This window comes from Ischnura elegans, chromosome 1, assembly GCF_921293095.1.
Source record: "Ischnura elegans chromosome 1, ioIscEleg1.1, whole genome shotgun sequence".
NCBI lineage: Eukaryota > Metazoa > Arthropoda > Insecta > Odonata > Coenagrionidae > Ischnura > Ischnura elegans.
Genome location: NC_060246.1, coordinates 75122618 through 75148793, shown reverse-complemented (window position 1 = coordinate 75148793; position 26176 = coordinate 75122618). Strand labels below are relative to the sequence as shown.

At 45.6% G+C, this 26176-nt stretch overlaps 1 protein-coding gene across 5 annotated transcripts in view; it reads right to left on the bottom strand.

The window, feature by feature from the left end:
- LOC124163639 (polypyrimidine tract-binding protein 1) overlaps positions 1 to 26176 on the bottom strand; it is a 973136-nt gene that overhangs the window by 593688 nt on the left and 353272 nt on the right. The window lies entirely within an intron of this gene.

The window sequence follows — 26176 nt, the reverse complement described above, 5'->3', positions numbered from 1 at the left end:
CGCACACAAGACGGCTAGAGATAAGAGAGCGCAGGCTCAAGGAGAGGAAGGTGAGAGGTGTAGTTCACCTTTTTTGTGGAGTCGATAGTGAAAACGTTTTCAAAATAAAGAGAACCGTACTCTCCGTGTTTCTATCCGTCGCTCACCTCCCTATCTATTCTCGATGAAATGCCTGAGGCCTTGTCGCAAATGAGTTGATGACGTCAATTGATCTTAACGAGCAGATCAGCGCTTTCAAGCCCATACTCCCATGCAAATAATCCGTGTGGTCCCTTGTTGTTTACACTCTTGTGAGCGGCTCCCATCATTGATGAGCCGTTTTCCCTGAACGAGCAAATGAACCATAACCATAAAATGTCGTCGCTATATCGGCAAAAGTACACAGCAACATCTATTTTAAACTTATGAGGGAATGGATGAATGAAGAAGATATTTTTTTCTTCGTAACTTAACTATCCTATCTATCAAATTCTTTGAAAGAACTGTGATTTCTGATCTCAGCGATCAACCCTATTGTCCAGATGCAAGCGGTTGTCGCGGAGGATCGCGTTGGCGGGTATGGGAAATGACGTGCACGGGCGTGCTGGGAAAGGCGGCGGCGTGACTGGCAGATCTGCAAGCCTTCTGGATTGTGGCCAAAGCGGACTGACGCGTAGGATGCAGGGAGAGCGAAGAGCGGGCGAAGAGCCTAGAGCGGGCGGGTCAACGACAACGTGCGGGGGAGGATGCTGAGAGACATACATTACAAAAATCGAAGTTAAAGAAGTTTTCTCAATTATTTTTCTCCTTCGCAAGGTGAAGGACTATGATGAAAAGATGCGACGACGTCCCAGATAAAGTTGAAAAGGAAGATTATGAACCGCGTCAGAGGGAAGGATGTCGGAGAGAAATAAAAAGGTAAGGTAAACTACGGGTTTCATTTAATAGAAGCGAGAGAAAATTCATTTTTAAGGCTTTCTTTCGGGATATATTCCGAGTATGTTTTCATTAATAAAAGATACAGTGTCCGGCGTGATGCGGTGGAAATCTTTGATATTCAGCTTATTAAAACTTGTCTGTTTCCACACTATTTTATTTTCACCGACCATGGTTTCGGCAACTTGTGACCATGACAATGGCACAAGTTGCCGAAACCATGGTCGGTGAAAATAAAATAGTGTGGAAACAGACAAGTTTTAATAAACGGAACTTCATCAATCACTGAATAAAGAATAGCTCAATTTCAAGCATAAATTATTTATAGCCTTAAGACGAATTTTAACAGCTACTCCAAACACAGGATTATATATAATTTTCTAAGAGCAATAAAGTTGAGCTACATTCTTTTTTCACTCTCTCAAATCAAAATTCTTTTAACTGGGCGCTGAAAAAAACACATAATGTACATAAGAGACAACTTGACAATTTATTCGCAAGAGAATACCAAAGAGGAAACAAAAGAACAAGTATACGCTTAGAGCTTGGGAAAGCTCAGAAATATGAATTTTCACGAAAATATGATACGTTGCGTGTCATAGCCGATCGTTGCAATTGGCACCCATCACTTATCGCGGCTTTCGTGAAGGAAAGAGGGCAGTTTTGAGCCTCAAGGCGAGAAGATGGAGAACAGTTCAATGATCGCGTGTCTCAAACGATAAGAATGCATTCAAAACAAACAACTACACAGGCAAACCGGTCGAAACGACATAAATCGCACACTAAAATCGATGATACCAGCTGTTTGATAGACAGCGTCCAAAAGAAAGGAAAAAATACAAAATATCCGATCGACATCATCCGTTTTCCCATAAATAGTTGCTTAGTTGGAACAAATCGAAAACCATGTACTAATAACACCTCGATAAGAACTTGAAAAGCAATTTCAGCCCCTACCATAGCTTAAAACGCCTGTTTTCAATATGCAAGAAAAAGAGGAAGAATGAGTTAAGTACAATTCGATTTTTTCCAAGGTAAGATAGTTTTAGAACGACTTCTAACACGGTATAAAAAATAAAAGAAGCCCCATCAGTTAATACGCTGAAGAATCTTCAATCAATCATTATAAGAGCACTGAAATTATACAAAGTAATCAGATTAGTTATTAGGAATAAGCAACATGTCACAGTGCCTTCATATGAAAACCAGTCAGCATTATCTTTATTCAAGCCCAAAGGATTTATTTTTCTTGCATTACTGGTACTCCGGGAGAGCGGGGTAGCCTAGTGGATACAGAGGTTGGCCGATGTTAGAGGGGTCCCTGGTTCCAGTACCGGCTAAAGCCTTCCGAAACCCCCAAACGACATCCTCGGATTACATGGCTGGCCAGGGAAAGGAACTGACGCCCCTACCCTAAATGCGTGAAATTCACACGCCTGTGGCTTAGTTCCGGGTGAGCTCTACCCTCACCTGTCCAATGAATCACTGAGAGAGTGATTACAGGTAAGTATATGCTCTTAAGGGCAAGGTAAATTCACCATTTCGGAAAAAGCAAACCTCGCCTACTATCGCAAATAAAAATTCTCCAAAACTATCGTGTACAATGCAATATACTATGTTCAGAGAAATTGAAGCACGCGCCACATAAGCATGGAAAATAAAATTGTCTGCCAACATTTTCAAATAAAAAGGCAAAATAAACGTCTATTATCAGACTAGATAGTGAAGAAGCCTTAGGTATCATTTCCAGACAGTGGAACGAGGGAAAAGAGATCCACCGAAGAAAATTACGAGGCTCAAGACCGCATAAAGGTAGAGAGAAGGAATGTGGAAGGAGTTTTCCCATTGGTGGAGGAAAGGCGCACTCCCGCCGCGGTGGATGAACAGCGAACTAAGGATGCGCCGCAAGTGTTGCACTCGGCGACGCAAGGAAGGGGTGGGGAATGACAAGTTTGAGGGGTGGGGGGAGGAAGGGCAAGGATGCGAGACCGAGGGTGGGGGGGAAGGAGGCGTCATTGCCGGCAAGTGGCTTCCAAGCAGTGCCTAGCTATGCGACCGAGACGTCACGGAGAACTTAAAGATAGTATCTCACGAGCAGGGAAATGGGGAGAAAGGGAATACTTAAAGAGCTTGCAGGTTCCACTAACAATATGAAACTACGTATTGCATATCGAAGTTTCTTGGTATTTTAAGGTATTTATAGCTTTCCGTAACCGCACGTCGAACTTTGAGTCTCGAAATCATGTGACAATAATGCTGAGGGATATTTCGTGACAGAAAAAGAGACGTAATAAGCTCAGCGGTAAATAACGATACTCACTTTTTTGTTAGTCACAGCACTTTAGCATTAAAGCGTTGGTAACTAGGGTTCTCCCCAGTCTTTAAAAAAAAATATAATACTTTTCTGCCTTATTCAAGAGTCGTTCCTCAAACACTGGCAGGTATAATTTTTTTATCAGATGAAAATCCTATCACTAATACGATTTGATAAAACCGACTTCCAAAGCAACTTCATCTACGTCTCTGCCAGCGAAATAACTGTCCCCTAAGACGTAAGACAGAAAAATACGCCGATACAGAAAGAAAGCACTCACATAAGGCAGTCATCCAGTGCAACTTTATTTAAAACCCTACCATTTGAATACCGTGGACCTGGATAGAGCGAGTACTCTGCCGGGAGGGTATGTTAATAACCATTTCAGATGGATGAACGTAAGTCGTGTGTGGAAGGTGGATGCAGAGAGAAGGATTTCGAGATGCAATGAATAGCAATAGGCCTTATTATGAATCGAAGAGTGACGTTGAATGTGGGCGGGTGGAGAGGTAGGGGTGATTCGCAAAATGGTCCAGGTAAATCAGCCATCACCAGTAGATTGCCTTTTTTAAAAAGCGGAATGCCGGACCTTCTGTAAGGCCAACCTTAAGAAAAGAGTTCAACGCACCAATAGAGGGAACGAGAGTGAGAAGGGAAAGTAAAATAAGGGAGAGAAAGGAAAAAGGAAGGATAGAGAGAGACGAGAAAGTATGGACGTCGGAATGAGCTTTCCGCGGAACAGGTTTTTACGGCCGTGGAGCCCGCAGACCATGACTTCAAGACGGGGGAGGAGGAGTCGAGATGAACGCACAAGGGAGGAAGGGGCAGAGAGGTATGGTCGACGGAATGAGAGTAAGGGAGGCCATATAACACGGTACGATTTCCGTGCGATCTCATCGTGTGCGATACCACTCGCGACCAAATAGAACGGACGTCATCTCGCGTCATATACCCCGCGATTAGGCCTCAGCAGACGTTCGACGACCTTGCGATGCGTCGCATGAAGTTGAAGGGGCGTCGGAAGTCAACTTTCGAGCGACGGCTGAGGCCGAAAGCCCATCAAAGCCTCTGTAGCGGTCACGTATGCCGGCTGCAGTTAAAACTTGAAAATTAGCACGCTAGCGCAGTTAACGTTAAAACTGAGGTATTAACGAATATTGTAGGAATCCTTACTGTCACTTTTGGAGCATCCAGTTTTCATAATCGCTGGAAATTGTTATCGTTATGGCGAAGCCATGACGTAAAATCAGGGATGTACACCATATATGAACAGTATTAATCAATACTTAACCATTTCAAAATTTATGTTAACACTTATGGAGAAGCACCCGAAGGAACGTTGGAGATGGAAATAAACATAAATCATGATAATGATCATAAATATACATCAAAAACCACCAGTTATGACCTCATCCACAACGATAAGCCACCATTCGAATTTTGTAGCAGATATATTTCCTCTAGGTATAATCGTCATTTTCCTAGAAATTTCCTCACTTTCTAGGTTTTCCAGAGTAGTTGTTACCTTGTAAAATCAGAGGATAGAAACAAGAGAAAATTCTGGACGAGGGACGACAAAATATATAAGCACATACGAGAATGGCTGAGGATGGAAGTTAATTTGAGAAAGATGGACACCGGAGGACACGGAGAGGGGGAGGGAATGAGGGGGAGAAGAGAGGAAAAAGGAAAGTGGTGTATGATGGAGACAGGCTAAGACGGAGCCGCGACCTCTGTCAATAAACCTCTGCCGTCCCCCCCACACACGTCACCTCAGCCACGAGGCGCTAATTCCACGGGAAGAAAGATTGGAGGAAGTCAGTCACGCCGCCCTCGAGAACCGCCAAAGCTCATCGAGGAACTGCAGGCGAGGAGGTGGGGCGGATGATGGAGGAAGATGAGCCGAGGACGACGCAATCGCTACTCGGGCGGTGATTACGCGGAGATTGATGCCGACGAAAACCTTGGGGAGAAATGCAGCGAGGCAAGGAGAATAAGCGGAAATGAAACACCACGAGCTAAGAGATGCCGAGAGAGGGAGGGAACCGTGGCCTATTACGGACACCACGCGAGGAAAATACCAAGTGATGACGCGGTGGAATGCATCCATAAATGAAAATCTCCACGTATGAATATTGAGTGACGTCAAAACTTAGGCGTTAAAAACTGTGGGCTTGCGCCAAGATTCTCCATTCACTCCCTGTGGAGGCTCCTAAACAAAGATAAAGATTATTAATATAATTATTTTGAAATATTTTAATTTAGAGATAACAATAGTGAGTTAAATTCATTCGAAACCTCAACGAATCAATGTAAACTGTTTTCTAGTTACCATTGGGGCAAAAATTATATAAAGCCTCACTTAGAATATGCTACTTGCGTGTGAGACCCTAATTAAGTAGGACTGATATCTGAAATCAATCGAGTGTAGCGAATGGCGGCCAGATTCGTTATGAATTACTTCGATAAAAAGTGCAGCGTTTCTAATATGTTCGGCGACTTACAATGGGAATCTTTACCGGAGCATGTATCAAAGTATATACGCTGAATTCACTGTGCTATTTCGGAGAAGAGTTTTTCTCAAACTAAGTGAAAAATATCCTTCGTTTACCGTCGTACTTCGGTATAGGGTATCACGAGAAGAAATAAAGGATATAGACGGCAAAACGGAGGAATTTAGAATACATTTCTTTCTTCGTACTGTCACGGATAGCAAGTGACTTGATTGATAAAATGACTCTTAGTCTCTCAATGCACGTTTTTTTCTAATATTTTAACCGTGTATGCATTTAATTTATTATTATTACTAACCACTGGCAATTTTTACCATTGCATGCATGTGCACGTCATTTTTTTATCTTTTTGTATAATATCATCATGACCGCGTTGTGTGCATGCAGTTGCGTGATGCATGCTAGTGATTGGTTACACACACTAGAGGTAATCATGTACACGTTGATGCACCCCTTCAAAATCTTTCCTTAGCCGATGACGTAGGCGTGGGCGAGCCACGGCGGGTGAAAGGTGATCTAAGGCTGCCTTCACACCCACGAGATGGAAGGCTCACGCTGCACATTGCGCATACCCATTCTTCACGACACGCCGCGATCGCAGAACAATGAAACAGCACGCAGATAGCCAAGTCAGGGGAGCAAATAGTCTCACCAATCATCGGCGCTAGGCCAAATCAAAACATCCCCCCCACCAGCGCAAACTTCAGTTCGAGGAAAATTTCCCAACAGGTGCCCCGTGGTAAAGCAGTGGAGTCAACGAGAAGGGTTTCGCGTGAGGCAGCGAGCTGGAGAGGGTGAGAAGAATAATTGAATTCATTACGGATGACGTACTCCTCAGAACCGCGAAACAAAAATGAGATAGCCGGCGAGCAAAAAAGGAATCAGAAAGAGACGTGATCGATGGGGCATTACGAAGCCACTCGGCGGTGCGATGTCTTGATTAAAATAACTTGAATATTCATTAAACGGAAGTGGATAGCGAGATAAGAGCCTTGAGTGATCTGCAGCGACGAGTGCGAAAACGTCTTTTTCGCCTCAGATGTTAAAAAAAAAATCTCGCAGAAAAAAAAGTGTTGCGTGAAATTAAAAGAGGCCCATTAGGGGCACGACCGAGCGAAGAAAATAGGGGTAAAAGAAGTAATCAACGACGCGTGTCATTAACATTCACGTGCTTTTTAAGTACGGGACCAGGAGGCAATGCTGCATTAAAAAACCTCACGGACACGAGTGCGAATAATTATCGAGTATCTAGGGGATTACACGAGAAATAAGTGAGCTCGTCAGAGCTTACCATTCCCCATCTATTATGAATGAAAATATTCTTATCGAGAATGCGGAGAAGATATTCACTATCTCTCAAGAACAAAATGCTTCAATTAGTGACAGCAAACCCAGCACTTCAGGCTTCAGCAAAATAGATAAACGGCTGTCTAAATACATGCATAATACGTTCGCTGTACACCTGTTCATATCAAGAGCCATGTTTCCGCAACATCACTTCTCTTAAGCACCCCTCGCTCCCCAACTATGCGAATACTTCTTCTACTGCGGTTTTAGCCCCGAAAAATTGCTCGCAACCCAAGAACCTATTCCTCAAGAATTCTGCATCAAGGAGGGGTGTGAGGTGAGGAGTAATTAAGAAGATCGACACGCAAAAAAGCCGTTAGAAGGAATACGGATCCGAGAATAAGAGAACCACACTGGCCGAGACCGAGTTGGATGAATAAAGGGAGTATTTTAGACTGGTGCTCACCAGACTATAAAACAAACGACCTAATCCAAAAACATTACCGCATAAAAATATCACTTCTTACTAGATAAATTTCCAGCTTCTGCTATTGGAGATATTTTCTAATAATAAAAATAGGTTATATCTACCATACAAACCGTATTAGGCAAACGTTACGCTATATTCAAATTAGCTGCGTAACCGTTCCCAATGAGTCAAGATAATCGATATATGAACTGTACTCCCCCACCTATAAATTAGTCAAACAGCTATTACTAGCATCGAAGTTCACCGCAAAAGGCGAACTTAGAAATAATAATACAGTAGCTAATAAATAACACAGTAATATTACTAGATAAATATTTAAATGAACTGATTCTGTCTGGGTAAGATGAGATAAGGGCCAGTGGCGGATCTAAGGGGACTAGAGCCCGCCCCTCCTTGGGTATCCAATTTGCACTGTAGAAAGGTAATTTTTTCCGACTCCCACAACTACTGGAATTTTTAACCCCACTTAGCTTCCCCCCTGTCCCTATCCTGGATCCGCATCTGACAAGAGCTAAATAAGAAAGGCGAAATTAATTAACAAGGTATAACGAACACGTAACACAACATACGGCACTCATTAATACTAGGAACTGCATTACATCAGGCTAGGCGGAAAAATATATAGTGCTCCCAAGTCCCTTCAGTATCGGGAACCAAGTCACCACCGCATTAACTAGAGCCGTGGTTTGAGGAGACGGGATAGGGATAGTTTATTGTGATACGGAGAGACGCAGCGCAAGACGTAATTCCAACAAACGGACGGGATACGTCACAGAGAGTGAGGGCAATAAAAACATGTTTGGCCAAGAGATGACGGAAGAGTTGGAGGAAAAAAAAGATTTAAAAAACTGCATACCAACACAGAGACCAAGAACGCCTTGTCGGAGGGGGCGGAGGGGCAGATGAGAAGAACCTACACTCGGGAGCGGAGAGTAAAAACAGAGGACTCTTCAAAGATGAATGAATCGTCGACGTGAGAGAACATTCTTTCGAGCATTATGATCGGGAGGGGGGGGGGATGGGAAGTCTCACCCCACTCCAGAAGAGCAGATCGGCGGCGACTCGAGAGGAGAGCGATAACACGGAGGGGAGGGGCGGGAATGGGGTGGGGGAAGGTGGGAGGGGAGGGGAGGAGGGATGACGACTGAGTTACGATAGAGGGGGAGGGGGAAGGGTAAAGAGAGCGATTCGAGGACATCTCGCGAAAAGGATGCGAATCAATGGAACGGAAAACGGAGAGTGATGGAGCAAAAGATGCGGGAGGGAAGCATCTCGACCTAGGAGAGAAGTCCGAGTGAAGGGGGGGGGGGAAAGTGGACAGATCAATTGAACACGATGGCCACATTTGAGGAAATCTTAAGTACCCCATGAGTTTTCAAGAGGATAATTTTTCTCTCGAGTTTTGTCTAAAATTTCTCATCCAAGACGGCAATGGCGATTTGGCCGACATTATTGAACTCAGAAACTCCTTTAATCAATCCATTAAACGCGCCGAGGGAGGGATTGGAATATGTACCGTGGGGTCCACTATTCACCCCAGCCTGTACGATGAAATTTGAAGTTAAGAAAAAAATGGTGCATATGTTACTGTCGCCGTTAAGTGTGTTTATGTGAAAAAGAAAATGTAAAATTTGCACAACCTACACACACACAAAAAGGAGAAAAGAATTCTTGCATTGGAAATCGCAGATGAAATATTTAATAAAAAAGCAGAACAAGGAAGGCCAGCCGAGAAAGTCAGAGGTTAGCCTAAAGGATGACAACAGCCTAAATCAGCAAGTAAAAAATATTAATCGCGTATGAATGCAATATAAGTGGCGATCCTCGCAATGCCTTCACCACGATAACCACTTCCGCCCAGAAAACACTACTCCGAGAAGAACATCGAAAGAGAAATATCAGTGGTGAGGCTACCGTCAGCCAAGCCCCTTCAACTCGCATGGCCCACAAACAAGGATTCAGACGTCCACATTCTCGATGACAAGCATGCCCCGACCTCTCCCATCGCCGGAAAATAAACCGGGCGGCAGGCACGTAACGAGTGCGGAGCGGCGCAAGCGAGCATCCTTGGGCAAAGGCACAAAGGTCAACCCAGGGACGGTCCGGAGGAAGAGAGAGAGAAAATATGGGGGTTGAACGAGCGGGCCGGAAGGACGAATTGGGATCTCCACAAAGGAGCAAGGGGGGGAAGAGAGGCAAGCAGACGAAGAAACGAGAGCGCCGCCGAGGAGAAATACGGCCCGGATCTGGATTCAACCTGTTGTGCCGAAAAAGGAAAAGCAATCGCGGGGCGGGAAGGAGACGGCCGTACCAAGGGGAAAGAGATAGATATGGCGAACGGGACGGACCTGAGAAGCAGCCATACACCAGGGTACACTTTATTTTCTCGGACAAGGGTACAGGGACAGGAGGATGTGAGAGCCACTAATAAAAAACAACTGCACTTGTCAGCCATCGCAAAGCATGTTTGAGGTGAGGCGGGCCATAAAATTGATTTCGAAAAAGCGAAGATAGTGGCAAAAGAGAGTCGCTACTATCCAAGGTAAATCAGGGAAGCAATTGAAATTCACAAAACACAAAATATTAACAGGGACAACGGCTACCCAATCAGCAACGTGTGGAAGAGAGTGCTGACCAATCGGCGCACAGGGGGAGATCGGCCAGTGCTATATAAGACGGCAAAAAATGATAACTTCTCACCTTCGACCTGAAGACCAAAGCAGGATGGCTTTCGAAACTGTTGTCAACCACAAACGACAGACGCGGCTGGAGAACCCGAAAATTAGCAGTCATCGTGAACAACGCCGCGGAAACCTACGCATGATTTTCATAGGGACAGGAGGGTAGGATTCGCCTCAGATAGGTTAGCTGCCCATGCCGAGGAGATACTCGACCTCAAATAAGAATAATTAGCATCTCCGCGGGAATAGAGGTAATAACAAAAAAGTCGATGGACTAATTCGCCGTGCTACGTATCACACATTATTTCTCCAAAAAAGGCAAAACTACATTGCTAAGTGCAAAGGTAATAGGGAGCCGATAGTAGCCGGAGCACAAAATGCTCAAGACCAGAAATACAACATATGCACTTGGATCCCGTATCGAGATTAACAAATGCCTACAGCCCACTCAATTGCATCCAGAAAGCAGATAAACTCTCAAAATCAATTCTTTGATAATTACAAAAAATATTTAGAATTAAAAGGTGAACTATACTACGTCTACATACGCCTTAAAACTGGGAATAATCCCCTGCGGTCAAACTGCAACTCTAAAATCATGACGACGTACTACAATCTACTAATTAAATGCTGATAAAAAATTCGAGCTCAAGTGACTCCAATTTTTGACTAGTCGCAAAAAAACATTTCGAACAGGGAAAATACTGCACTGAACTTTTTCCGCAACTCGAGACTTCCTTGACTTAGCGAGGTACTTCGACTAATTGGGTTCTGGTAGCATTTGATTCTGGTCTCTAGAACATGGAGAAAGGGCCCAGCATTACATACTTTTCGATTGTACGAAAGATACAAATGGACCAGCAAAAAGGCCTCATTGATGCAATACTCAACATGCACTAGAAGCACTGAGAGGGGGCGGGGGGAAGAGATGACTCAAATTTTCCCATGAAGCCGAGTCGCGGAGACTTCAGACGGGCACGCATGAAGTGGGCACTTCGAAATGGAGGAGGATGCCTCCACTAGAGGGAGCCATTTCCCTGATTGCTACGGGGACAAGGGGGAGGAGCAAATGTGAAAAAATGACGGGGCACCGAAATTGGCGAATGTGACGCAAGGGTTTGTGGGGGGCGGGAAATGGAGAATCGCAGGGTAGGGGGTAGGATGCAGGGTATGGGGGCGCTGACGGAGGGAGGGGAACGAGAGACACCGAACACCTGCGCAGGTAAGGTGCGACAAGACCCACACCAAAGCGACGAGCGACCGTGAATGGAATTTGTCGGTGCACTTAAGACGCTCCCACAGTTTCCCCACATAATAATGGACGAAAAGATGTAAGATACATGAATAAAATATAATACTGGCATTTTTTCACAAATATGTTAATCTAACGTTCGATTTCAACATGACCGGTTTATCTTCATGTGAAGATAATCAGCATAAAACTATTTGAGGAAAATTGCCAATATTCTCGTGCATTACTAAACATTGCCTAAAAAGACACAATCTGTGAAAGACATGCTTGTCGAGGTAACAAAACATGGTATGTTAGAACACTTCTCAGTTTCGGGGCAGGGATAAGGCTCCTTCAGTGCCGAGACAGAGGCACATAAAAAGGCCGAGAAAGCACCACTTCTTAGTTTTGAAACATATTTGTATAGTTTCTCGATTTGTGTAGATACAATTTTGCATAGATTCTCGATTTACATACTTCCGGAAATCTTTCACGAGCTAAAACAGCAGAAAACATGCTAGCCTTAATCCGCAGGGGTCTACCGGGTCTTAATAGTACATCGACAAAGAAACATGAAATACCCACAAATCGAGAGAGTGACGATTCAATAATTTCTCCGATAATGACTTCAAATTGCCCACACATTTATCCATTCACATAACAATTAAAACGCCGAAACTTAGAGAACCGAATCGTAAATAAATATTTTGAAGTAAATAAACCAAAGCAAAATTCAACAAGTTTCTCCAAAGAAATCATGAGTTAAGTACAAATATATAACGTCACTGAAACACTAACTATACAAAAAATATACTTCCTGTCGTTAAATTTCCTTGTACGAGATGAGAACCCCATAATCACGTTATCGAATAGGAAACTAAAGGGTAAAATAACATTCGTAGTTAGGTGGAGGAAAATAAAACGCTCCGGGTCACTCAACCCGGTTGGAGCGCGAACACGACCAAACACTGCGGAACGCCAACAAGGATGCATGCAAGGTGGAGGAAAAGATGGAAAACATGCCTCGTGTTGGTGAGACCGCAGAGTACTGGAGCCACCAAAGAGGCCGAGGATGTGCAGAGGATGCGGACGGAGAGGCGAAGCGCGGCGCCGGCACTTCCTAGCCACTCGGCCGAGGTAAGTAGACAACAATGACTCCGGTGAATAGGACAGCGGCGACTATTACAAGCGCGCGCACCACTACCGCCACGGGCGGCTAGACAAAGGAACCACCACCACCACCACTACGTAAATGGCGAACTGGAGGGGGCCGGAGAAGAGTGGCGATCCGTGGGCAAATATGACCGCATTTGCCACCGCGCGGGGGGACGGCAAAGAAGATTGTGCAGAACGCACCGGCGGCGCCGGGGCGGGCGGCAGAGGAGGCGGGAGGATGGGACACGCCTGCGCGGGGCGGATTCGCGCGGGCGGGAAGAGGGGTCACGGAAGAAGGGGGCCGGGGTGCCCTCGGCCGGGAGAGGGCAAAGCGAGCGCCGAGCGAGCAGCAGGTGCGCCGGGCACGCGAGGCGCCGCGGCCGGGAGCCGAGGATCGCGGAGGCGAAACCCGGGTCGCGGCCACGGCACGCTTCCCGCACCCGAGCGACGCACTGCTGAGCCATACGCATGAGACGGCGAAAGTTCGGCGGCTTCCCCGTGAGTTGACGCGATCTTCCATTGGGGCATTTCAACCGGGCGATTTGGTGCGAGATTACCGTCGTTGAGGCTGCGAATCGTCCTCAGAGATGAGATTATTACTCACGGTTGACATTTTACCCTGACTAAAATAATCATTTCGGGCAATGAAACTCTAATAACCGAGAAACTCACCTCGTCGACTCTCCGATAGAATATCATCCACTAAACGCTGACTCGACAAAAAATATCGCTTTCAATGGCCGATTTCATACAGTCCACTGGGTAATTGCTATTTTAAGACGTTAGATATGCTAGTAGGGTGCAGGAAGAGAAAAGGGATCAGAGCCAGAAGGAACGAAAGAAATGCAGTGGGTACGGCAGGTTAGACCAGAACCTATTTCCATAGTAGCTCCGCCATGTCCTCCAGAAATCACTAATTCATTAGCTCGTTCTAACCGTGACCCCGCCTGTATCACACTGAGCAGATAAATGGTATGACTCCCCACACAAATATATTAGGCGATCTCATCTGAGAAAATAAATAGCTATTAAATTAATACTTTCCTCATGAAATTGAAATAAATCCTGCCGATCATTTCTCGAAACACAACGAAATCTAGCTTCACGAAGATTGCTTCACCAAGGTAACCCATTTCTCACCAGCATTTCGCATAATACGAAGATACTTATCACGCAGCGCTCACTAAAAATCACTCACAAACAATACAAGACCCTCTGAAATGACATCCCCAACCTCCACATTCCCCTAAAAGAGCTCCCCAAGTCAAGAGAACCCCACTGCAAGCACGCAGCATTACCTAATTAAGAATGTGTTCTCTGCTGTTTGAAACACGAGAATGGAAGGAAAAACACTTCAATTTCCCACGAATTAGCCGGCGTATGCCACCTATCTGAAATAAAAACTTTAATAAAGCCTCCTTCTGCATCCTAAAACCTTACAAAAGTAGACAAAGAATATGAAAATCAACAATTTTCAAAGAATTCCGCGCTATTCTACTGAATCAAAAATAATTTTCAAAATAAATTCAAGCCTTTTAAACGTTCTTAAACGCGTACGCACAAAGGGAAAACCTGAAAGCCACTCTTAAGGATAAAAAAATGTCCTCGTTATGCCAAGAATGCATGTCTATTAAAGCTGTGATCGCTCCCAAGAAATAGAAGCTGCGGTGAACTAGAAACATTCTTTTCTGGGTAGGTTTTTTTCGGGGAAAAGCATAAACAAGAGACTTCCTCGTACGGATTAATCCTGATAGCGGACTTCAACAAAAAAAACTTATCAAAAATTACCTTAAATAATAAAAAATCACCAGGGAGACCATAAAATATTCACAGCCAACACGCCAGCTTGCGAACTTAAATGTAAGGTGACTTTCTAGGAATTCTTTTAAAATAGATAAAACGCCAACGCGTTAATGAGTTTCGTACCCAAAGGAGTTCCAAAACAGCCAACCACAATAACCCAGAATCGCTGGGATCGAAAATTATTTCCGCTGGAACAAAGACTGGTACCACAACCCTTTTTTTCTAGTCGTATTCCGGCACTCATCCTACCAAATGCAGACTGACAAATCACCCTCCTATCTGCGACTGTTAATATCATGACCACCATTGGTATTCTAACGAATTACCAGCCACTCCAACGATCCATCTTCCTACAATAAGAACGCGGTACGGGGAAAAAAACACTCGAATGACGTTGGAGTGATGGTTAGTGTAACGCTTGATCGCAAACATTTACATGGCACTTAATTCAACTGGAAATTTGCGACCTCAAACTGTTTTTGTTTCTTTTCCATTCCTTGCGCGTGCTATTTTCGTGATTTTAGATAGAATTAAATATTGCGAATTAAAATAAGATAATTCCAGTTCTGAAAGGCAGAAAGGTGGATCTACTATGTTAACTATCCTTAGCCAGTTGAACGATTTGATAATAAATTGTGTGGTCTTATAGAGAAAGCGTGCAGGGTAGGGGCTGCAAAGCAAGAGAAAAAAGGCGGGGAGAGGCTGAGCTGTCCCCGCGGAAGAGGACCTCGGCGACCGGGAGCGGAATTAGCGAGGCGGCGCATGCGGGCGCTGGGGAGAGGTGCCACTGAGGTTCTAACCCCCACCCACTCACCACACCGAACTCCCTGAAACGAATTTAAACCCGCACGTTGAGGGGGGTGAGTCGCGGCCACCCCTATTTATTCTATTCCGTGGGGGGCGGAAGACAGGGCCACGAGATGGGGGTTGAAACCCGTCGCTCGCGGGGGTCGTTACGGAGTGTCTGAAGAGAGCAGCAGAAGGGCAGTGGAACAGAGACGAAATAAAATAATGAAGCAGGGGGGAGGGTGCCAGTGGAAAAGAATTCAAAAGCGGACGACGCGTAAGAAAATGTGACGATAGTTTTACACCACAAAGGCACTCGAACAACGAAATAATAATTATTATTATTATGAAGTATTCCTTAATATTTAAAAAAAATCTTTTTTTTTCAAAATACAAAAGAAGCCACACAAAAAATTGAACTTTTTAAGATCACACCTACCTACCAAACACATTTCCTAGAACACTAGATATTTAATACTAGCAAATTTTTACACTACGGGTGAGGAAAAAAGAAAATTGGAGAAGGCGCCGTTCAAGTGAAATCGATTGGCAAGCGACAGCCGTATTTGCGATCAAAAATTGTATTGGCGGGAGTGACCACCGCGAACACCCGTATTTTTTACTCTAATCTGTCACAGCGGTAACCGTGCGGGCGGAAGATGTGGGGGTGAACCCGTCGCTCAAGGGTTTTTCAAATTTCTATTCTGGAGTGTCTTAACAGTGTAAAAGGGCAGTGGAACAGTGTCGAAATAAAAAATTAAGGCAAGGGAGAGAGGGGGGAAAAGCTGGTGGGAATGAATTTAAAATCGGACGTGTCGGGCATACGAAATCGTGCACGGGAAGGGCATATGCGAGCGAGGGCGAGCCCCGGATTGCCTGCGAAACAGAATTCGCCGCTCAAATCCTGGACACCGGGGGAAATTTTCGGGACGTGCCGCAGGCGCCGGCTCCCCGGCGACGGGAGCAATTGAATCCGGAAGGAAGGGCGAAACATTCAACCCGCACACATTTTTAAAGAAGATTTGACGAAGTTCATCCACCTAATAATACAGCCCACACTGCCATGCGAAAAGTCCGCACGCAACAGAGCGAGGTAATCGCAAATGCGGTAATTACTGTACAGGCACGGACCGGTGCATCGAAATTACTCAAATTATTATGAAGAATTCGCTGCCATTTAAAAAATTCAGCAATTTTGCTTATAAGTCATCCACATATGATAACAACATTTAACGAAGTTCATCCACCTAATAATAAAGCCCACTGCATTGCGACAAGTCCGTACGCAACAGAGCGAGGTAATCACAAATACGGCCATATTAGCATTTTATACAGCATATTACGCAACTGAGGATTACGCCTACCAAGTCACTTACTCCACAAGACCATCAGTAGCATATTCAACCGGTTAACATAAAGCATTTTGCATTTTACACACTCCTATCCAGCCTCCCAAATTGGGCACCCAAACATTATTGCATAACCTCATTTTGTAGAATTGAATAGCTAAGACACAAAAACTGAACAAGGAAATTTTTCAATAAAATCCAGCATTATGCAAATGATAAGCTTTCGATCTCAAATTGCACTAGCCATCACCCTATCGTGGCGTTTTTCCATGGATAGGATATCACTGCTTCAAGCAGTAACTCCTCGCAACGGAAACTTCATGACATCCGATACGACATAATGAGATATACGAGAGGCATTAGTCATCTGAAGGACATATGGCGCTCAATGTAGGCGACGATCAAGTGACATAACGCAAGCTCACTTGGAGGCGGCATTGCTTATCAGTGACATGACGTTTTGGCTGTCAACAGCGAGCGTCGTGCTGAAACAGGGGAGAACGCGTAAATAAAAAAATTACATAAGCCACTTGAGCTAAAAGCATCGTCAGTAGCAGCGTATATATAAGGCGGCAGAAATATTTATACTAGGTCTCTATTTTCCGCGTCACTAAGCATCAACGAAGCATAAATATATGCAATTAAACGTAAACACTTCCAGGAATGCGGTCAAAATACGGAATCGTCGTGGAGGTTAACGTAACAGAAGTTAGTCGGCGTCAATCCACGCGGAAAAATAAGGTAAGGCCGCGAAAAAGCTTAATCGCTCCCTTGGCCGAAGAAGAACAAATAATTGACTAGCAATTTTCACATGCTCAGATACTATTTAACCATAAAAAGTCGCCCAGGGGAGAAACTAGCACGACAACAAACCGCACACACCTCCACTTTCTAATATCGAAGAGTTGGCGTTTTTCACGAATCGCATTAGATGCATGAGCACAGTAACGAACTAAAACCCAGCTAACGGCCTGCATGTGAGAAAGGTCCCCGCATATAATTAAACGACCGCACTTGGGGATGGAAGGAAACAGGTTCTGGAGTGGAAACATTCTTCGGAGTAGGATGAGATGATATTTGCGCGGTGAATGGAAAGGGAGAAAGCGATCGCACAGCTCGCCGGTAATGCGTCTAACGTGCTGAATTCGAAATATTTCATTCATCCGGCCAACAAGTCGCGAACTTTCGCGCGATCCCGAAGACTTCTGAGGATATACATAGAGCGTGTTTCACTTCGTCGACCGATTTCACGACTCGAGTAACAGCGGGAGAAAACTAGAGCGCCTTCCGTTCCCGAAGCATTATGCAGCACTTTTCACATCCATCATCAAGCCACAGCATCGCCAGAAATAAACAAGCTAAATCTCATTGATGCCCCATAGTTACCTGTATAATGCGCAAATCTATCAGATGCATTCTGTGAAGTGAAAGGAAAGCAGTTTTGTTTTTCTATAAACTCCTATTAAGTTTCTCGAAAACAAAAAAAATACTTTGTGAAACATGTATCCATGGATTTTGGGGCGGAACACCACCTGGGAAGATAGTACTACGCAATAGCATCTGCACTTTTTACTCAATATAATTTAACTACAATAAATTCCCAGTTACTATTCCGACCTCAGGCCGAGGTGCACGTATTATGGACACCATTTGATGCACATATATGTAATTAAGAATCGCCTTTCATGATAACCAATGCTAATCAATAGTATTAGTTGAATGAAACACTGCAATATTTCCACAGGATTTGTTCGAACACGAAGCATTTCGTTGTTACAACAACATTACCAAGTATGAACAACACACCGTGCCGCATATCAAGTTTATCGCTAGGCCATATCCAGTAACAATATTAATTAATATTTAAAAACGATTTGGACTTTAAGTTTCTCATACATCAACGGAGTCTGCGACGCTAGATGAATAGAGCCGTGCCGCTCAGAAAGAGAGACCCCATCACCATCCCATAGGCACCCGAGCATCCATGCAGCTTTTGAACGGCTGCAGAATGTGATCGTGCCGACCGTTGACGCAAAGCCTCCGCCGGGATCGCAATAAAAAAACCTCTAGGCTCTCACTCACTCACTCACTCACTGCTTCTCCCCACACGAAACCCTCGACCCCTCACGGAGTCAACCGGAGGAAGGAAGAAAGCACTCGGCGAAAAACCATCTGTTGCGCCCGCCTCACCCAGTGACCCGTCTCGCGCCTAAACCTGCGCCTTCCTAGCCCTCTTCCCTGGGTCACCCGAGCATCAATCCCGAATCCGCAAACTGCCACAAAGAAGGGAATGCCGACCGAAACTTGGGTATAGTATTAGCAAAGACAACACTCCGTGACTTCCACAATTTATTTTAAAAATTACGACCGTTTTCTGCAACTACTTGATAATGGCTTTAAGTGTTTTCATTACTAATATGGAGCCCTTCCACCGCGTTCAAGCTTCTAGTTTTTATTTAACTGAGTAGAGTCGCAAATTCGTTTTCTCGGGGAACGATTAAGAACAGACCGCTTTGAGACGTGATGAAGCCGGATAACCTCGCTCGCAAAGTACAGTTCCGCCGACGTTATCTACGTCGGAAGTTTCCCCTAGCGTGATAAAAGGAATGTCAACGCATATTTTTTCAACCCGTAAAGTAGGAAAGGAGAAGAAGTCACCTGGATTCTAACTGCATTCCAAGGTTGGTATTGGATGAAGCCGCTTACAACTCACATGCTCAACCGATAAAACACGCGAAACCTATGCACACGCAGGGCATGGAAAAAGTTTTAAGTTCGTCGAAGTTCGCATGCGAAATCACGAACATCTCTCTCGAGTATTATTATTACTGTCATAATGAACATATGCTCAGACGTTTTGTGGTGGCGTAAAGAAAAAACATTGAGATGGAATAATGCGAAAAAATTAAGACACAAGAAAAAACATCCTCGCGCTCAACATAGTCTGAATGTATTTTTGCAAATATTTCTATCTATCTACCCACCACAGCAACCTAGTAGATTAAAATGCAATGCGACGGTAGCACCACTTCCACCAAAAGCAAACGAATTAGAAGGGCCGGAGCCCAATTAGAGGTCATAGAAAATGCACCCAAACAAGTGGAACGATCACTATAAACTCAACCGGTAGAAGGAAAAAGCCAGATACTAAATGCAACTGCACGTATCTCAATATCAAACTGCAGCTATTACTCACGCAATCGCGGATAATTGCATCATCTCAGACCGTCAAAATCACATACGACAGTAACCATTCTCGCTCACACGCAGGCTTGGGAGACATACCTTCACGAGTCACACATTAATCTAAATCGTCTAAAAGCAAAGGATAAAATAACGGCTTAAGTCTCATTATGTTCCTCATTTGGAAGTCGTAACTCCATACATCTCCTCCGTAATATGTGCGTAGAGTAAGACACCGTGATTGAGAACTACACAAAACACTAACGAAAACAAAGCGAAACGCATGACCAAATACTGGCAGGAGTGAATAAGTCTAGCGAGACACTAAAATCAATCATTAGGCATTAGAATAACCAGATTGCTAATGAGTCGCGTATATGCATGCAACACCGACCCCTATCCCCGACACAGAAGGGAAGTCCTGCGACACCAGCAGGTGCGAAACGAGGGTATACTGCAAAGAAGGACCGGATTCCCACAAAGAGGAAAACTCACATAACTTACAATCGACGTGCGAAAGAGAAGACGCGGCGAGCAAAGACTTGGATCAGTGCCAGCGTAAGGTGTGGAGGCGCGCAGGAGAGATGAGTCACGATGAGGCCGACCCGGCGAGGAAGAATGAGAAACAAAATAAAACAAAACACACTCTCACCGCCCGGCACCACCTATTTGCACGACCGCTCTGCCGCGATAACACCATGCAACGCGCTTTCTCCGCAAGCGTGCAAAGGAAACATTCGAACTTTCCGAAGCAAAAACCCACCTCAGTAACGACGAGAGAGAGACACTCATTTTCCCCTCTAAACCTTCCTTACGAAACAACCTGACGAAAATCATACATTTTCTCGACCTCGCCGCAGACTAATATCACCGCAAGACAGAAAACAGTAAGACTGCCGTCCGTTCCGGTACCCAATGAGGCTGACGGGAATAGACTCGCACATCCATAATCATTCAGAAACATGCCACAGACCGATTGAAGTAGGTTTAGAATGCAATTGCTTAGTGGTTTCCGCACTTATAATTGTGCTCTGACATTAGTTTCCGGATTAAATAATATCATTTACAAGTCACTACACAATATTGGATTAAGTACATTGATAGGAAATGGCTCGTTTGAACATTGAAAGGAGTCTTTATCAAAGGAGTCATTCAGTAAAATGCATATTAAATACAACGTAATAAGATTTACTATTCATCCTACATTTCAAGAGTTTGAATCACCGACACTCAACTTTTAAACGAGATTCCTATCTTCACCTCAAAGTAATATTTACCCCTTCTTCTACTGCCCAATCACCATGCTCTTTTCGCTTCCTCACTTAATCAAAATTCTTCAATCGGTTACGATTTCTTGGAATGCTAAAATCCCCTTTCACCACTTGTCAGGACTCTTCATCTATTCCAAAATTTCATCTCCACCCCGTGCATACAGAGTGCTTCCTCGTCCTTTGTCGAATAAATGAGACGCGAACTTTCGATCATCTCAGTCTTCCCAACTGGTCACTTACTAGAGCTCGCGGCAAGGACGTCCCACACTGCGTGCAGCGGCCCAAAAACGACGGTAAAGCGAACAACGTTTCCGTGGGCGGTGATAGCGAATATTTAAGCGGCGGAGCCGGCCGACGACGTGAGCTGGAGAACGAGTGAGACGACCTTAAAGCGACGACGAAGCAGGTGCGCAATGCTACGCGGACATGAAGTAAGACACGCTTCCATCAAGGCAAGCTTTCAAGAAGACCTCATACGGATCGCAGATCGCATTTGCCGGAAATCGGATGGACATCAGGTCTCACAAACATACCACCGACCAGAGGAAAAAGGTGAAGTTAAAGTAATACATCTTTAGGTGGGGTATTTTTATCGATCGTCACAAGAAACAGAATCATTAGGATCGCGATAATAAAAATGTAAGTGCCCTTAATTACATTCCACGCTACTTAAAAAAACCTGTATCTTACGAAATGGTCGGTATACGAAAAGAGTCATTACTCACCAGAAAAAAACATCAACCTTAAACTTGCACGATGCACGATTTCTACGAGGAAAGGTATCACCTATGTGGGTAAGCGCTGTTGAATCTGTAGCGGAAAGACAGGGTTCTCGTTTGACTTCTTGCCAACGAATTGAATAATTCTTCTGACTGGTTTTCTAACTAATGGTTCCATTCTTCTATAGTTCCCAGTAGTACTGTATCACATAGAATGACTACATGCTCATTAAAAGCCTTCGTCCACCCAATGATATAAGTTTAAACTTGCATAAGTTTCCATTTAATTTTCTGTTCCCGCAATGAACAGGTAAGACGCCTCGAATGAGAAGAAGGCGAAAACCTTCCTGCCTTACTCAATCCTCATTTTTCCCTTTCATTTCTCACGTCATCACAATCGTGCCATCACTACCTACGCGATCGCTTTCCAATACGGTGGTAGAGCAACGACGCGGAGATTTTCCCGCATCAATCCCCAACCAAGGGCGGATCACATGTTGCACCATGAAGTACGCTGGATAGACCGGTAATGGAAACCCCTAGCCGCCCCAACTCTATGCCAAGCCACCGTGAAAGGCAACAAGGCAGGGGACTGGAAGATCCTGACTTCGAGCACCAGTCGTGGCAACTTTTTTTTTTCTAGTGCAGTATCAATAAATGGGAGAATGGGAGGTGCATATGGGCAGCCGTACTGAGACTACTATCGGGTAAGAGAATTTTCCTACTTAACATCGTCATCCGTTGTACCACTCTACGATAAATAAACTTCAAGACTCTCTCATCCTCCCTAGGACATGCTTTATTTTTCTCTAAGTACTGGTTCTGTAATGATTTATGCATCATCCGTCTATCCAAACAAATGTGCGATCATGCTCTTCCCTATCGGCGGAGAAATGAAAACTATGCGAGTAATTTAGAACTACTGTAGACGAAGACCGAGACAATAAGGAGAATATCTGAAAACGGAACACGAAGTACGAATATGAAGATTTCTCTACATGGTATTGTGCTAGTATTTTCGAGACGAGTTCACCATGCATATGTTGGTAACAGGATGATATTAACAACATTGGAAAGGCCAAGAGAGATATACTCTATACTCAGCAAATCACCGTAACAGACATAACACGAGGTGAGACACGAGGTGGAGAGATAAGCCTAGGTACATTCTTATACCCCCTTTCTGATTCAACATTTTTGCAAGGTATTCTTCTATATACCCTTAAGTCAGTGATAAATAACTCCCACTAACCTGAATAGACATCTGTGTCGGGGATTTTGCATCATATAGCTCTAATGACACAGGTAGTTTTAGTTCCACTAAGTAAATGACCGAATGCCCGAACTCAAGCAGAAATTTGCCGAGCATTCAGTAATTCATCAATATGTAAATATCGCGTGGCCATAGGAGATAATAAGAGAGAAGTGGGAGTGTTTCGTGCTGAACGGGGCAATATAGAAGAAGGATCCAAACAGTGTGATGTCCGTCGGTCCTTACCATAATGTCGAGGGCGTCCCTCTGCGTTCGCTTGGCGGCCGGGGGCAGGTTGACGGCGACCGGGAGCTGCGACACGGCCAGTGCGGGCGGACCGGGGTGGAGGAGCGGGGGCGGTGCGGCGGCGATGGGGGCGAGGTGGTGGTGCGGCAGGGGGGGCAGGGCCAGCGCACACAGAAGGGCGGCGGCCGCGGCGCTCGCCGGGGGCACCCGCTGGTGCTGCTGCTGGGTGGCCAGGACGTGCGGGGGGGGAGGCAGCGGGTGGTGCGCGAGCACCGTGGCGGGAGACAGGCAGCAGCACTGCTGGCGGCAGTAGCACGCAGAGCCGGCCGCCGTCGGCTGCTGGGACTGCGGAGGCGGAGGGGGTGGAGGCGGAGGAGGCGGTGGTGGAGGCGGTGGAGGCGGGGGTGGCGGTGGAGGGGGTTGCTGTGGCGGCGGCGGGGCCTGCTGGCCTGCGACCTGCCCCTGGTGGTGGTGGTGGAACACTTGCGGGGGCGAGGCGGATGCAGCCGAAGAGGGTGGCGAAGAAGAGCCGGCCGAGGACGAGGAAAGCGGCGCTAGAGGGGACGCGGGGTGGTGCGGAGCAGCGTAGTAGAAGCAGCGGTGGTGCGCCGGCGGCTGGTGGTGGTGGAAGAATCCGCTCGCGGCAATGGTGACTGGGTTGGACGCGGCGAGCGCGTGGTGTTGGTGCGGCCGGTGGTGGTGGTGGTTCACCTGCTGGATGTCTTGGTAGTGCGCCGGGACGGGGCCTTGCGGGGGCGGTATGATGCTGACGGTGGCGGCGAGATGCGAGGAGGCGGTGGTGGAGGAAGAGGTGGAGGCGGAGGAGGAGGAGGGAGGAGGAAGGAGGGTCACGGGGTGGTAGTAGTACGTCTCGAAGGCCGTGGGGAGGATCGTTCTGGGAGGAGTGGTAATCAGGGCGTTCTTACGTTTGACGTTGCGGAATCGGCGGCAGCGCGGCCAACCGAAAATCTGGAGGGGTCAACAGGGCGGGGAGGTGGTTCCGGAGACTTGGTAGGAGAGTGAGAATGCAAGCAAAAAGCCCGCGGCGCTCCGGCTAAAAGCTTTCCGCAGTCGGACGTCTGCAGACTTGCGTCAGGGACGGCTGTATCCCTCCTCCACGGGAGGGAGATTGCAGCGGGGGCGGACGGCACGGCCCGCCGGGCTTTGGTCGACGTCGCCGGAGACCCTCGCAGTTGTCTGCAGAATGAGCGTGGACGGATGGCAAACTTGAATAGCACAGTCCGATGCAAAGCGAGAGAGAGAGAGAGGGAGAGAAGAGTTGGAGGAAGTCGGCGAACTTGTCTTGCAGACGGCGACGACCTCTTAATCGCCCACGCTGCTGAGTCAATTCCTTCCTCGCCTCGGGTTCGTTTATTTGTTTCGTACGTGGGAAGGGCGCGACGTCAGTCGCGTTTGCAACAGGGAGGGTCTCTAAAAACCTCTCTCAGAGCCGCGAATTTTCCCTTCTATTCTCCTCCTCAGAGCGCACTCTCCACACTTCCCCCTTGACCACGGATACTTACGACCGAGAACGACACCGGGTGAAAAATCTCTCGAGACGGCGTCGCTGTCGACATAGGCTTTTTCCGCGAGCGTGTGTGAGCCGACTATTGCAAAGTAAAAAAATCAGACGCGGGTATCAACACGGGCACTCGCGATGCAACAGAAATAATTCAAGACAAAAACACAAATCAGAAAAAAACAAATCACCAACAAGACAAACAAAAAATCATGTACGCAAAAAGCCACAGGTATGCGAGTCAAACGGAACACATGCGAGCATAGAAAGGCAACAGCACTGTTTCCTGTGAACAATCTTTGTGCGCTAATTCAGAGAACGACCTCGTCCCAAACATTAAGCCAGAAAAATTGCTCACGTGAAAAGCACAATTTGAATGCGAGTAATATCTAAATGTACACTCGAACTTGAACTCCTAGGAACATAGGACACAACAGTGCGAAAAATTGGTTCAATAACACCCCAAAACTTTACCTAGAAGCTTTTATATTTCGTTAACGCCTGAAGAAGCGAGACAAATCGGGCGAATATTTCTGTATAAAACCTTATATATAACGCGTATACTTATGATTTTCTCTCTCCCGCGATCAAAATTGTGAATATCAACAAACAGTAACGGTGTTAGCACAAAATTCAAGCACAACAAACAATTACCAACACACCGACCCTACTGCGAGAAACATTTACGAATATACTCTCAAAAACTTGTGCTATGCGAAACAGACAAATATCTCTACAACTTTCCCATAGAATTACGTATCAACATGTGCTCATAAATATAACTACGTGCGTGTATACTTATTTGCAAACGCCAAAACAACACTTTGCACACCTTCGCTCCCGCAACCCCTTCTGCCTTCCGCCCCCAAATACCTTGGGGGTGCTGTTCACACACGAAAGGGAAATGCTTTAGGCCTCCGTGCACCGGAGGGATTATGCGGGGGGGTGGGAGGTTTTGCGAAAAACAATATCACACAACTCCCGGAGGAAAAAAAAACGACGAACGTCGAAAAAGATTCCGGGCACGAACACCCACACCACTACACTTCAGGTTCCGCGGAGGGAAACGAGAAACCGCCTCTTTTAAGACTTTTTTTTCCTTACTCCCTTCTCCTCTTTGCCCTTAACAGAAATAACTCTCAATCCACACTCCTCCCTCTCTCTCTTCTCTTCCTCTTTATCCCCCTCTTTAGTGAGTCTTTATGAGAAAATGAACCCTTCGCCGGTACCTGAACCTTCAGGAGCAGAAGTCGGAAAGAAAGATAGAAGTGGACTTAACCAAACACGTCCAAGAGAACCACAACTCAAAAAAGAGATTAGATTGAACAACTCAAAAAACGTATCGCGATTCCAAGAGGAAGACAGGAAGATTTACGAAAGAGAGAGTGAGAGAATTGGACCAGAGAGCTCGAAATTTAACTAAATAAATAGAGAAACGTAGACAATATACACTTATTATACG